A 13565-nucleotide genomic window follows, 5' to 3' on the forward strand; every position below is an offset into this window, starting at 1 on the left:
TTTCCATGAATATCTCTCATGAAGTACAGCATGCCACTGGAGGTAGACCAACCCAAGCTGAAGTTCAAAGCCACTTAGTCTTTATGATTCACAGCAGGTGATTGGCTGTCCTTATGGGTCTGTACGCTGGCCACATAAAGAACTGCCCTATGTTTTACTGCCCCAGTTTAAAGGCATCGGTATGAAACTATGTAGATACACTTTTTGCTGGTCAGTAAGCGTGTGGCACTTGCAACAGCTGATAAACTGGGAGGCTGATGAGATGAAGCCTTGGCCAGCTGCTGCACTGTGTCCGTGCTGCTGTTTGAAGGCTGTCAGTTTCACAGCTGACCTTGAGCAGAGTTCCGCACAGTAATTTATGGCAAATAATGTTCTAAGGAGACCCATTCCCAAGATTCACTGTCACTTCACACTAAACGATCACTCTGCCTCCAGAGACAATCTTCACTCCTGACAGGGCAATCCCATAAAGAAATATTGACCGGTCACCTGGGTGTCCTATCCAATTATGTGGAGTAGAAATTAATACTTTTAAAAGCTGCTAGTTTTTGAAAGGTTATTGCAATTTATTCTAGCGCTTTCCCTGGCGCGTTATGATCTATTGGCTTATGGCATCATTGGTTTCAGGTGTGAGAGTCTTGTCTTGCAAGAGTGAGCTGCAATTGATGTGATAGTTATTCTGAATATTCAAATCCGAGAGCAATCTATGTCATGGCTTGGTAATGGTATCTGAAGAATCTCTGGCCTCAAAACGTATTTTTACTTTCATGTTTATAGCCCAATAAATGATCAATCCAAGTTCATGTATTGATAATACACTCAGTGTACAAATCATTAGGAACACCTTCCTAATGTTGAGTTGCGCCACCTTTTTCCCTCAGAACAGCCTCATTTTTTGGGGGGCATGAACTCTAGAAGGCATCGAAAGCATTCCACAGGTTTGCTGGCCCATGTTGACTCCAATGCTTCCCACAGTTGTGTCAAGTTGGCTGAATGTCCTTTGGGTGGTGGACCATTCTTGATACACACAGGAAACTGCTGAGCGTGAAAACCACAGCAGTTCTTTACACGGGATACTACCATATGCCGTTCAAAGGCGCTTAAATATTTTGCCTTGCCCATTTGTCTTGGCCATACACAATCCATGTCTCAAAGTTCTCAAGGTTTAAAAATCCTTCTTTAATGAACCTGTCTCCTCCCCTTCATCTACACTGATCGAGTGGATTTAACAAATGACATCAATAAGGGATCATAGCTTTCACCTGGTCAGTCTATGTCATGGAAAGAACATGTTTTGTATACTCAGTGTTTATTAAAATATTGATTATCAATTTGCAATGCATAAATACAATTTGCAAAATAATCACATTTCCTAGCTGTGTGTGTCCATACGTGTAGATAGTTGTTACAATGTGGTATGCTACATAAATGTTAGGTAATGATGGGGGGAAAAATGGGCTCCCCTGTGGCGCAGCGGGCGAAGGCACTGCATCTCAGTGCTAGAGTCGTCACTACAGACACCCTGGTTTGAATCCAGGCTGTATCACAACCGGCTGTGATTGAGAGCCCCATAGGGCAGTGCACAATTGCCCCGCATTGTCTGGGTTTGGCCAGTGTAGGCTGTCATTGTAAATAAGAATTTGTTTTTAACTGACTTGCCTACTTAAATAAAGGTTAAATGAAAAAAATATATGAAAAAAAATCACACCGGCAGTCATGAGTCATTACTGCAGTGAAATTCCTCGTCACCTTTGAGTCAGGCTAATCTCCTCCTACCATATATTACACATTATGCATGGCAGAAGAACCTAACACAAAACGGATTTAAGAGGTCTTTGGTACATAATTGGTCAGGCCTATACTCCAAAATTAAACACATTTTGAGTAATTGCCTTTGAGTGTGGACTGTATTAGTATTCATACTGGATGGAGAGGTTACCCTATGCTATGCTCCAGACGTTCTATCCATGAGTCTGGGAGATAATGTATAGCCCTAGGCGATGCTGTTGGTTCATTGATTGTGCAGGGCGGCTTACTGTTAGCCTACAATTATAGTGAATTTATAATAGCCTAGTACTAGGGCGTGTTGTTTTTATTGTCATAATTAATTGGGTGACACATTACCTTTAGCGATACGGAATATCTCGGCACCATGCATTTCCATCTCCTCCTCTCTCTCCTGTATTCCCTTCTCAAGCGCGCAGAGGGGCTTTCAACAGTTGAGTGAAATATCTCTCGTTGCGGAAACATGTTACTATCGATGTTGCCCAACAGACTTAAACTTGGTTCCCCAAATTAAACACTGGGTAGCTTCAGGAACAGGGTTGGAGAGCCCATGGCATCCAGAGTTTGAGCGGAATATCACCTGTCGCGCAGCTAGAGCATTGGAGTGAAATAAAGGTTCTTATATTTATTTCTCAGCTGCTCATGTTAAGCAGAGCTCTGCTATAAAACATAAGTAGCCTACTCCGCATCACTGAGAAACAGACCAGCGGGAAAGCGCGTGGCCTCCATTCGCTAGTCATATGGATGACATGTCTTTTTCCCGCTGCCCATTTGATAATGGGCCATTCCAAAATAATACTAATTTGACATATTAGTAAAGACCAGATTAAATTGAGAATAGTCTGATGGGTGAAAATATGATCACTTGATGAGAGAACAGCTGTGCAGTCTGAGGTAAGGAACACAGCGCAAAATGTTCTCAAATCATCAATAGGCTATTATCACATCAGGCAGCCCATACATGTTTTAATTTCTAAGACATTCTAAGGTTTGTATCATTCACAACTAATGTTGCCAAATAACTCTGAATCTAGCGGATAGGACTGTTTCAAATGATCATTGTTGTGCTCAATATAGCCACTTCAAATGCACGCTCCGGAATGGGAAAAATATACTATTTTATTCCGCTAAGATCAGTTATATTCTTCTTACGATAGAATACATTTTTATAAGTATTTCTTGTCAGCTAAATGAAAAAGCATGCAGCCTATGGCGTGGAGCCTAGCCAGATAACATACAGTAGGCCAACTCATTATCTTCTTCTGAAATACATTTTCTTCAAATCATAACGTTTCTTTAGACCTGGCTAAAATAGCCAATTAATTATTATGATTGTGTATATTAAATTGATTTATTAGACTTTTTAAATGTAGATGTTCCAAAGGAGTGCATCAGCTGCTTGTAATGCAGCTTGTATGAGTGGAGGCTTGGAGATGCTAAACTTATTTATGTTGATTACCAGTAAATTACAGTGAGACCAGTAGTCTTTTGCATGGCAATAACTGGTTGCCAAAATGTTATGACCACATTATCGAATCGCAATATAGAATTGTAAGAATGCAATACATATTTTATCGGCACCTACAGTAAGTATCATGATAATATCGTATGGTGAGGTCCCTAGCAATTCCCAGCCCTATTGTATGGCCATATTAATGACCTCAAAGCGGAGTTGATTTATGACTTATGTTGCTGTGGAGAGGTCCTTGGACCCTGCTCTGGCACAGGGTGATCAAGGTCCAGGCCCAGGTTGCATCCCAAATGGTACCCTATTCCCTATACAGTGGACGACTTATAAGTAGGAAATAGGCAGCCATTTGGGGCACATCCCAGCGTGTGTGCTTCTAAGCAGCTCTAGCTGGGATAAAGTGTGGAACTTCTCACCCATTAATAATTAGAGTCCGGCACTCAAGGACATTTCCCCCGGCTGGATCAGCACATAAATACATTAACTTGATGCAGGAGGGCTAAAAGTGGACTCACGTGGTGACACTGCAGTTTCTCACCCAACCTTTCTTCGTCTCCATCTCGGCCTAACGCCAGATCATGTTCTATATTAGCAGATTAGCATTTTGGGCTCAGGCAATTCCACAGTAGCAGAGTGATGCTGGGTCTCAGATTTTTCATGTCAAACAAAAAACCAACGCAAAGTGAATCCATACAACTCTATACACAAGGACTACGTTTAACAGTTTTGACTGTTTGTGCAGCCATTCTGTTACCAAACTTTGGCATCTGCACTGTTCTTCAGGTTAAAAAACAAAAATTGGGGGGGGGGGTAACATTTTCAGTTGTCCTTGTGCATAAATGGTTTGTTTAACTTTGCAATCATTGGTTTTTGTTTGGCATACATTATAAAGTGAACAATCTGAGTGTCATCAATCTGTTACTGTGGAATTGCCCTCTTCCTTCCCTTTCCCTACCCTGATTTAAGACAACAGCCCGTATTAGAGCTAGTGTAAAAAAATCCTTAGCAGTTGTAAAGGATGGATAAGACCGGAGTGGATGCTAAGGCCATTTGTTATCATTAATAATTTGACTGCTGGGTCCCACAAAAGGCATTCAAACAAATAAGCAAACACCACTAAGAGACCAGAAGGGAACGTTTAGAGACAGTCCTGCAAATAGGATTGCTGCTGCTGGTGCGTTGATGGTGCTCTCTCAAATGAGCAGGAAGATGGATGAGAACGATAAAACCAAATGGGATGTTTTCTCAATTTGCACCACTAGCAGAGTTGCTTTATAATGCAAATGTCTGATCAGCAGATCTAATGCCGGAGGCCATTAAACACTAGATCCCAAGTATTGGTGGTGAGAAAGGGGCTGGCTGTGCTACCAAAGCAAATGTATTTGTCAAATTAATCTTGGTAATGCTGCTGATAGTAACGATCCTGAATGGGAGTCTACATAAGTAAGCGTTTTGTTTCCCAGGCATTAGCAGGAAGAGGGCTGCTGCCCGTTGAGCTAGAGTCATCTCTCAGCACGCTCTCATCAACAGTGCAGCAATGGCATTACGCTGGACACCAGTGCGGTCAGGTGCAATGTTCCCTCAAATGTTTTTCTGCACAGAGCAAATCTCAGGTCTGCTGAGATGTGTGGTTGTGAAAAACGTTGTGAAAATTCTGTGCAACTTCCAGTGCATGTTTACTGTGAACACTGAGGTTGTACCGACTTTAAGTTACAGTTTTAACATTGGCCATATATCGTACTGTTATGACAGAGAATCAGATCAATTATGCTACCCTCTGCCTTTTGGCTATTTAGCTTATTCAAGCCTGTCTCAAAATACAACACTGCCCCTTTAAGACCAAAAAAAAAGCTCTTCACCTGACTTAATTTTTCAAAGATGTCTACAAATGTACTCATTTTGTGCTCTTGTAGGAAGCAACCACTCCCCCATTTCTGACTACAAATGATCTATAACTGGGCTAAAAACAAAATGTGCACCCGTGGCTACATGCAGCTCTCGCTTTGATCTCAAAACAAGTGCATCTACTCATGACCTCTCATGCTGTAAACACAGTCCAGTTCAAAGTAAATGGCACAGATACATATATGGCAATAGTCTATTTCCATTCAGGCCTACTGCAGCTCTGATGGTTTACTCCACACCGGTCAACATCACTTTGAGTCAAAATGCAAGCCGAGATCTACCTCTCAGATTTGTTTTTGTATGACTTAAAAAAAACATAAGACTATGCAACATTAACCAATTATAAACCAATTATTGTCCAGTATATATAAATATATATTTAAACATTTGAGGTAGGCTATATGATCACACAGGTAATATATCTGTTGTTGTGTTACTTGTGAAGCACAGCTGAGTGAGCATATATTTAAATAATTGGTGCCTGCATCTGATAGTTAGTCTCAGCGGAGAGGGTCCCTCCGCTCTCCCTTACCACTAAGGGACTCTGTCTTCCAGATGATGGTGAAACTCGAGTCACACCACATTATTTCCGCCTCATGCACAAGTTCCTGTTGTTAGTCCCATGTACAGAGAAAGTGAAATGTTCCCCAATATTAAAAAAAGATCCAAGCCGCTAATAATAACAACAACGCAAGCCTATAGATACACTTTCCTACTCATTCATGACTGCTGCAGTGTTTGTTGTAGTGCTGAGTGGAAATAGGAAGAGGTGCTGAGTGCAAAGTGTTGACAGTACTGAGTAAGAACATAAACATGAACTCACTCATAAAAACAGCGTATCTTTGTGTGCGCCTGTCGCATGGTTCGACTCCCACGGAGGACCCGGTATGACAATGTATGCACTTAATTCGCTCTGAGTAAGAGCGTCTGCGACATGACTAACAATGTAAACGCTTCAGAGTTTTTGTGTATGACTGGGGTGAAGAAGAGTCCTGTTCACAAACACAGCAGCGGGGTTGAAAACTACACAGCCTCACCCCCTACAGACAGACAGACTTATCTCCTGTCCTCCCGTGTTACCTCTCCACTGGCCCTGCAGATAACCCCTCTCTATACTGCTCTCCTGCTCTTGGAGGAGACAGTAAAACCTACTGACAGAGAACTGCTCTGAGGAATACCACCTCCACTACCTCTAAGATGAGGAGGTGGGGGGGGGGGTATGGAGGCGCACGGGGGGGAAGAGATAAGGAGGTGAACGGATTGCCGTGTTTATTACATCGGCCTAAAGCCCGCTGCCTGTGCACATGTTTTTGTGGCTCTACATTCAATTACATGTAATGGTATTGTATAGGGAGATAGTGTGGAAGTGGAGAGAGGGAAGAAGAAAGGGGAGGAGATTGTTCACAGCAGAAATTGTTCACAGCAGAAATCAACGCTGCCCCAGTGAGCGGTGTGAAGATTGTTATCGTCTCTACGGGCGAACGTTGTGATCTACGGCGTATCCTGTATTGCTGTGCATGCTTCACAGATTCTGTTCTACCTCATCAAAACACAAGACTGTGGTTCATAATTAGGGAGGGGCAAGACGCAGCGAGTTCACAAGCCCAGCAATCTGTTGAATGCAGAGCTGTCGCTTTTTTAATTATTAAAATGAATCTACTCTTTGTGCCTATTTGCATAAGTTAAATGAATATTTGTTCTGCGCCGCTTGGCAAACACATTCCTGTTCCTAACAGTGTATAAGCGCGGTAACTGGCAGGGTGTGAGGATCTTACAGGAGGAATATTCTCCATTGATACCAGAGGGAGGACACAGTTCAGTGGCCTTATACATGCCCTTATCATCATATATGACTATTTTAAGTGATTGAAGTACTGTGCATTCCTTGAGGGCAGACCAACAACAACCTCCCCCTCCTCCCCCCCAAGGGATTTGACCTTTTTACCCCGTGGCCTTCAGGGTCAGAGTATTCTATAATCACACCATTGGCTGCCTTCCTCCTATCTCCATTCTTCTGCTCCTACTCCATAAGGCCAGAGCGGAGCGAGACCAGCGTATGATTCTTATTGATTGTTATGAGCCCCCCTTTCCAAATGTATGTTATAATATTCTTGTGATTGAGTATAGTCCCTTTGCATCAGTCTGCATGGAATAAATTACAGACAGGCTCAAAGCCAGAGAGAATCAATACATAATATGAAGAGAGAGAGGGGGGGTATGTCTGTATTGAATTCCTCTCTGAGACTCGGGCTCCAAGCCAATAGACTCTTCCTATTGTCTGGGAGAATGGCTATAGCTAGCAGGCCAGGCAAGCTTGTTGCTTTTGTTATGATCATTTGGGTTCAAGGTGAAAGCTACAGTAATCACAAGGTTGTTCACACAATGTGCAACACACTAGCGTGGCCCATTTGTTTACATAATGGTGTCTGAATGACAAATTTAATCATACTTACAACCTCTTGTTTCCAGGATGTCCAGATATTTGGTGGGCCGAGACTGTTTCAGAGGAGAGAGAAGTGGCATTTAAAGCATAGTAATTAAATGATGTAAGTATACTGGACAAAAAAATAAAATACAACATGCAAGAATTTTGAAGATTTTACTAAGTTACAGTTCATATAAGGAAATCAGTCCATTTAAATGAATGAATTAGTCCCTAATCTATGGATTTCATGGCTGGGCAGCCAGAAATACTCCTCAGTTTCATCAGCTGCCTGGGTGGCTGGTCTCAGATGATCCCGCAGGTGAAGAAGCCGCAGGTGAAGAAGCCGCAGGTGGAGGTCCTGGGCTGGCGTGGTTACACGTGGTCTGCGGTTGTGAGGCCAGTTGGACGTACTGCCAAATGATCTAAAATGACATTGGAGGTGGCTTATGGTAAAGAAATGAACATTAAATTATCTGACAACAGCTCTGGTGGACATTCCTGCAGTCAGCATGCCAATGCACGCTCACTCAAAACTTGAGACATCTGTGGCATTGTGTTGTGTGACAAATCTGTACATTTTAGAGTGACCCTTTATTGTGCCCAGCACAAGGTACACCTATGTAATGGTCATGCTGTTTAATCAGCTTCTTGATATGCCACATCTGACAAGTGGGTGGGTTATTGTGGCAAAGGAAAAATGCCCACTAACAGGGATGTAAACCAATGTGTGCACAAATGATAGAAATACGCTTTTTGTGCATATGGAACATTTCTGAGATCTTTTATTTCAGCTCATGAAACATGGGAACAACCATTTACATAATAGGTTAAGCGTTTGTAGATTGACTGAGGTGAAGGAAGCTACAGCAACCAATGTGTTTTTTGCTTGTTTTTGCCTTTCTCCAAATAGCATTTTAGAGTTGCATCGAAATGCTGTAAATGAGTTTCAACTTTATTAAAATCCCCCTCCGCACGTCACTAAAACTCAGAACCTGACTACGGCCCTGTTGCCGGTCTATTTGTTTATGCCTGCTAGAGGTGAATGAGCTTCTCCCTGAGTGTGAGGTAAACAGATGTGGCAATCCTTTAATTCACACGCACAGACCTTTACTATGATGTGTTATCTTACAGTTCCACGTGTCAAAGGCTTCCCGTGGTTGTCGTCTCTGCTTAATTTAGCTCAAGCAAGGTTCCTTCATAATTACAAAAACAATATACCATTAATATTAGATGTAGTCTTGAAAAAAATCATGAAACTCCAAGCAGGTGACAGGATAGATGTATGTTCATGTTTGGTAATTGAATACTGCACATGTTTTGTAGGTGAAAGTTGTCTGGTCACAGGACCTGTTTCGTTGCCTAACGTGTGTAGTGAACAGGAAGGAAGCAGGAATAGATGACCCCGTTGTCTGGTCTAGGTTACTTTTTATGTCGCTGCAGGTTACCTGTCCTTGGTGGTGACTTTGTCCTGTTCCGTGTTCACTTGTCAACAGTTGAGAAGGGAGATGGTTGGCAAGCCCTGCTGCTTGCCTTGGTGCACACACACACACACACACACACACACACACACACACACACACACACACACACACACACACACACACACACACACACACACACACACACACACACACACACACACACACACACACACACACACACACACACACACACACACAGTGAGTGGTCGTGGGGTATGCGCATTGCCTGGGCTGGGGGTGACAGGCCACTAAATCTCCCCCACACTCATCCGTCAATCTTCCCTTGTTACCGCTCTCTTTCCCCTCTCCCTCCCTTTCTCTACCCCCCCCCCCCTCTCCTTCTCTCTTTTACACTCACTCTCTCTCCCTTTCTCTCACCTCCCCTACTCTCTTTTAGTATAGGATAAGAAACGTCTCTGTTTACACAATTCCTGGGCTGCACGATTAAGCCCTCCTCTCATATCTCTGCTGATGTGTCAGCAACATTTCTGTTTTGTAGTCTTATTTTCAGATTAAGTGACAGTTCCACACTAAAATAACACCAAATTAAAACTGCTGGCATGTGGAAACAAAAAATATATGAATCTATTATCGTAAATAAAACTTTGCGCATATCAGCTTGCACGACTTGCCTTAACACTTTATTGGCCAGTAGTGTTGTTGTTGTTCACCAGATACCAAATAAAGGTAGTGTATAATCAGTTTACTATAATCCGTGTTTATTGGTTACATGTCAAAACATGTGATACAGATGAGCTCTACAAAGTTTGTTTTGATGTGTTGAAAAAAAACTTCTGATCAGATTGTATTCAGTATATTTGTCAGTTTTGCCATAACTTTTGACTCATAAGTATTGTTCCATAACTTCAGTAATATCTTCAACCTACATCTTTATGCAGAGCTGATTTAGTTTGAGCTTTCATCAATTTGCAGGGAGCCTTCTGTTGTGTAACTACTTGAAAGTTTGAAGACAGGCTAAGTTTGACAACTTGGAGGAAGTGAGAAGCACTTTGATGGGAGGGAAGGAAGGCAGTTTCTCCCACTGGAGTCTAATCCAAGCAAGGCCCTGCAGCAGCCCTGCTGTGTAGCAGACAGCTGGGGAATGATTTGTACTGCGCGCGTTGTAGAGAAACGCTTACAGTCGGAGTTCTGACTTACCTGCATGTGTATAAAGTTAATTTGCTAAGTGTGTGGAATCCCCCGAAAGAACGTGAGATAAGCTTCATCTCACAGACGCTCATTCGGCATAGCTCTGGAACCACATTTCCGACTGTTCAAGCATGTTTCAGTTATCACCCGTCACGACGGATTTAGCCCCGCGACTGAAGGGGGCAGGAATTTAAATTCCCAGATCTACCGGAGAAATCATTTTCTCTCTTCCTTCCTCATGTCATCCGTCATAAAAGTACAGGCATCTGTGAGACGGAGGCCTACATATCAACACTCCTTATTTCTCTTTGAAACTGGAGGGATTTATCTCACGTTTACCCAGAATGCTTTGCACAACAACTAAGAAGCAGGAAGGAAGGGATCTAAATGGAGTTCTGTAAGCTGTCCTGAGCATGGTGACAGATGAGAGCAATTATGGGGGAAAGAATAAAATACACATGAAATTATTCGAACCTGAGCATTCCGATTTCCCCCCCAAACCCCTCAGTCAAGTTATTTTCATGTGCCGTCTGTGCTAGGCCTACTAAACTGGGCGGAAATGTGACAACAGCTTGAGGCTAATTGTATTGACAGAGAAACATACATCATTTATTCCTTTTTCATTAGCTGAATCATTATCACTCAGACAAGACCAGCTGAAGGACAATGGCATTATGAAGTCTGCATTTTCTGCTCTGTTTATGCTCAGCTGGCTGCTGAATCACGATCGAGGGATAAGATTGTTAGCTATCCTTTTGGAGCATTGGCTATGGCCAGGTCTGCTTCTTGTCCTTTCCTGCCCTCCCTAGGTTCATACCGGTGTACGGTGTCCATATTAGGACAGCCTCAGCATCTGCAGTTCATCCGCAGAGTCATCATTTTGGCCTTGTTTTAAGTGTATTACCTCCGGTGACCTCACTGACACCGCCACTCTCCGATCTAAGTGACTGGCCACAAGCAAATGGCACTAACAGTAATTATGCAATTACCTCTAATTCTATGCAAATGGAAGACCCCAGACCTGAAGTGTTCAATTAGCGCTATCAAAGGCGGCCATTGGCCATCCTGTTGTGCCCTAAATGTCCCGGCAGAAACATCAAGGGTCTGAACTACTGCTGTGCCGCTCTCACATTCAGGCGCTGCGCTGGTTCATCCAAACACAATAGAAGATATTGTTGGGCAGGCTTATTTGTGCATTGATGGGGTTTCCTTTTAGCTTGCAGGGCCACACTCTGTGAGGCAGAAGACACGCTGAAATCAATAGCTGCTCCCGGTGCAATGCAACAAGAGCCGCGCCTCGACAACACAGCTAGGACTTTAATTATTTCACCATGTATAACAGCAGACTGGTTAAAGGTTGGAGAACCAGAGAATTACTCTGTAGATGCTGCCTGCCTGTCGGAATGGAGGTTATTCTTTTGTCGGAGCCCATTTCCCACAAGGACCTGGTGCTGAAGCATTTTTTGCTTTGTAGGTTAGTGTACATTCAAGGCCTGTTAGTTGCCCCGTGCTTTCACTGTAGGAGAGTAGTTTGGCCCCTTTGTGAAAGCTTGATGTAGCACAAATGACTAACATAGGAGCCGCAGTACAGATTTGCTGGGTTGCTATCGCGGTGTGCTGTACAGCATGGATATGTCAGATGGTTCCCTTAAGAAGAAAAGAGAGTGGATATGAAACCCATTACTCCACACTTCAGGGGGAATCAAGGAGGATCCATCAGTCTCTGCTAATAAGCAAATGGAGTTGATCCCACCGAGACTGGGCTGGTCAGGGGGTTCATGAAAATCCATACCTCCCCCTCAAACAATAAGATTTTCAGGTTGTTATAGACGCTAGTAATACAGTGCATTCGTTAAGTATTCAGACCCATTCACTTTTTGTTACATTACAGCCTCATTTTAAAATGGATAAGATACTCCTCCCCCCTCCTCAATCCACACATAATACCCCAGAATGACAAAGCGAAAACACCATTTTTGAAATTTTTGCAAATGTATTAAAAATGTAAAACTGATACCTTATTTACACAAGTATTCAGACCCTTTGCTATGAGACTTGAAATCGATCTCAGGTGTATCCTGTTTCCATTGATCATCCTTGAGATCTTTCTACAACTTCATTGGAGTCCACCTGTGGTAAATTCAATTGATTGGAAATTATTTTGAAAAGGCACACACCTGTCTATATAAAGGTCCCACAGTTGACAGGGCATGTCAGAGCAAAAACCAAGCCATGAGGTCGAAGGAATTATCGGTAGAGCTCTGAGACAGGATTGTATTTGAGGCATAGGTCTGGGGAAGGGTAGCAAAACATTTTTGCAGCATTGAAGGTCACCAAGAAATCTGTGGCCTCCATCATTCTTAAATGTAAGAAGTTTGGAACCACCAATACTCTTTCTATAGCTGGCTGCCCGGCCAAACTGAGCAATCGGGGGGGGGGGCCTTGGTCAGAGAGGTGACAAAAAACCCGATGGTCAGACGGAAGCCACTCCTCAGTAAAAGGCACAGGACAGTCTGCTTGGAGTTTGCCAAAAGGCACCTGAAGGACTCTCAGACCAGGAGAAACAAGATTCTCTGGTCTTATGAAACCAAGATTGTACTCTATGGCCTGAATGTCACAGCTGGAGGAAACCAGACACCGCTCATCACCTGGCCAATACCATCCCTATGGTGAAGCATGGTGGTGGCAGCGTCATGCTGTGGGGATGTTTTTCAGCGGCAGGTATTGGGAGACAAGTCAGGATTGAGGGAAAGATGAACGGAGCAAAGTACAGAGAGATCCTTGATGAAAACCTGTTCCAGAGCGCTCAGGATCTCATACTGGGACGAAGGTTCACCTTCCAACAGGACAACGACCCTAAGCACACAGCCAAGACAATGCAGTGGCTTTGGGACAAGTCTCCGAATGTCCTTGAGTGGCCCAGCCAGAGCCCGGCCTTGAACTCAATAGAACATCTCTGGAGAGACCTGAAAATAACTGTGCAGCGACGCTCCCCATCCAACCTGACAGAGCTTGAGTGGATCTGCAGAATGGAAGATACTCCCCAAATACAGGTGTTCCAAGCTTGTAGCGTCATACCCAAGAAGACTCGAGGCTGTAATTGCTGCCAAGGGTGCTTCAATAAAGTACTGAGTAAAGGCTCTGAATACATATGTAAATGTGATATTTCAATTTTTGTATTTGTAATACAATTTCACAAATGTTAAAATCGGTTTTTGCTTTGTCATTATGGGGTATTCTGTGTAGACTGTTGAGGGTAAAAAGCAATTGAATCCATTTTATAACAAGGCTGTAACGTAATGTGGAAAAAGTGGTCTGAATACTTTCGGAATGCACTGTATTTATTATTTAA

The 13565-nt window shown here is 43.1% G+C and overlaps 1 protein-coding gene across 2 annotated transcripts in view; it reads left to right on the forward strand.

Moving 5' to 3' along the window:
• LOC123995004 (heparan sulfate glucosamine 3-O-sulfotransferase 5) overlaps positions 1-13565 on the forward strand; it is a 70014-nt gene that overhangs the window by 22185 nt on the left and 34264 nt on the right. The window contains exon 2 of one of the 2 annotated variants that reach the window (XM_046298200.1): positions 7628-7704. The exons of the other annotated variant lie outside the window; for it this stretch is intronic. The gene's annotated coding sequence lies outside the window, so the exon portion shown is untranslated. The remainder of the gene's footprint in view (positions 1-7627; positions 7705-13565) is intronic. 2 annotated transcript variants of the gene reach the window in all.

The sequence above is a fragment of the Oncorhynchus gorbuscha genome, linkage group LG14 (genome assembly GCF_021184085.1).
Source record: "Oncorhynchus gorbuscha isolate QuinsamMale2020 ecotype Even-year linkage group LG14, OgorEven_v1.0, whole genome shotgun sequence".
NCBI lineage: Eukaryota > Metazoa > Chordata > Actinopteri > Salmoniformes > Salmonidae > Oncorhynchus > Oncorhynchus gorbuscha.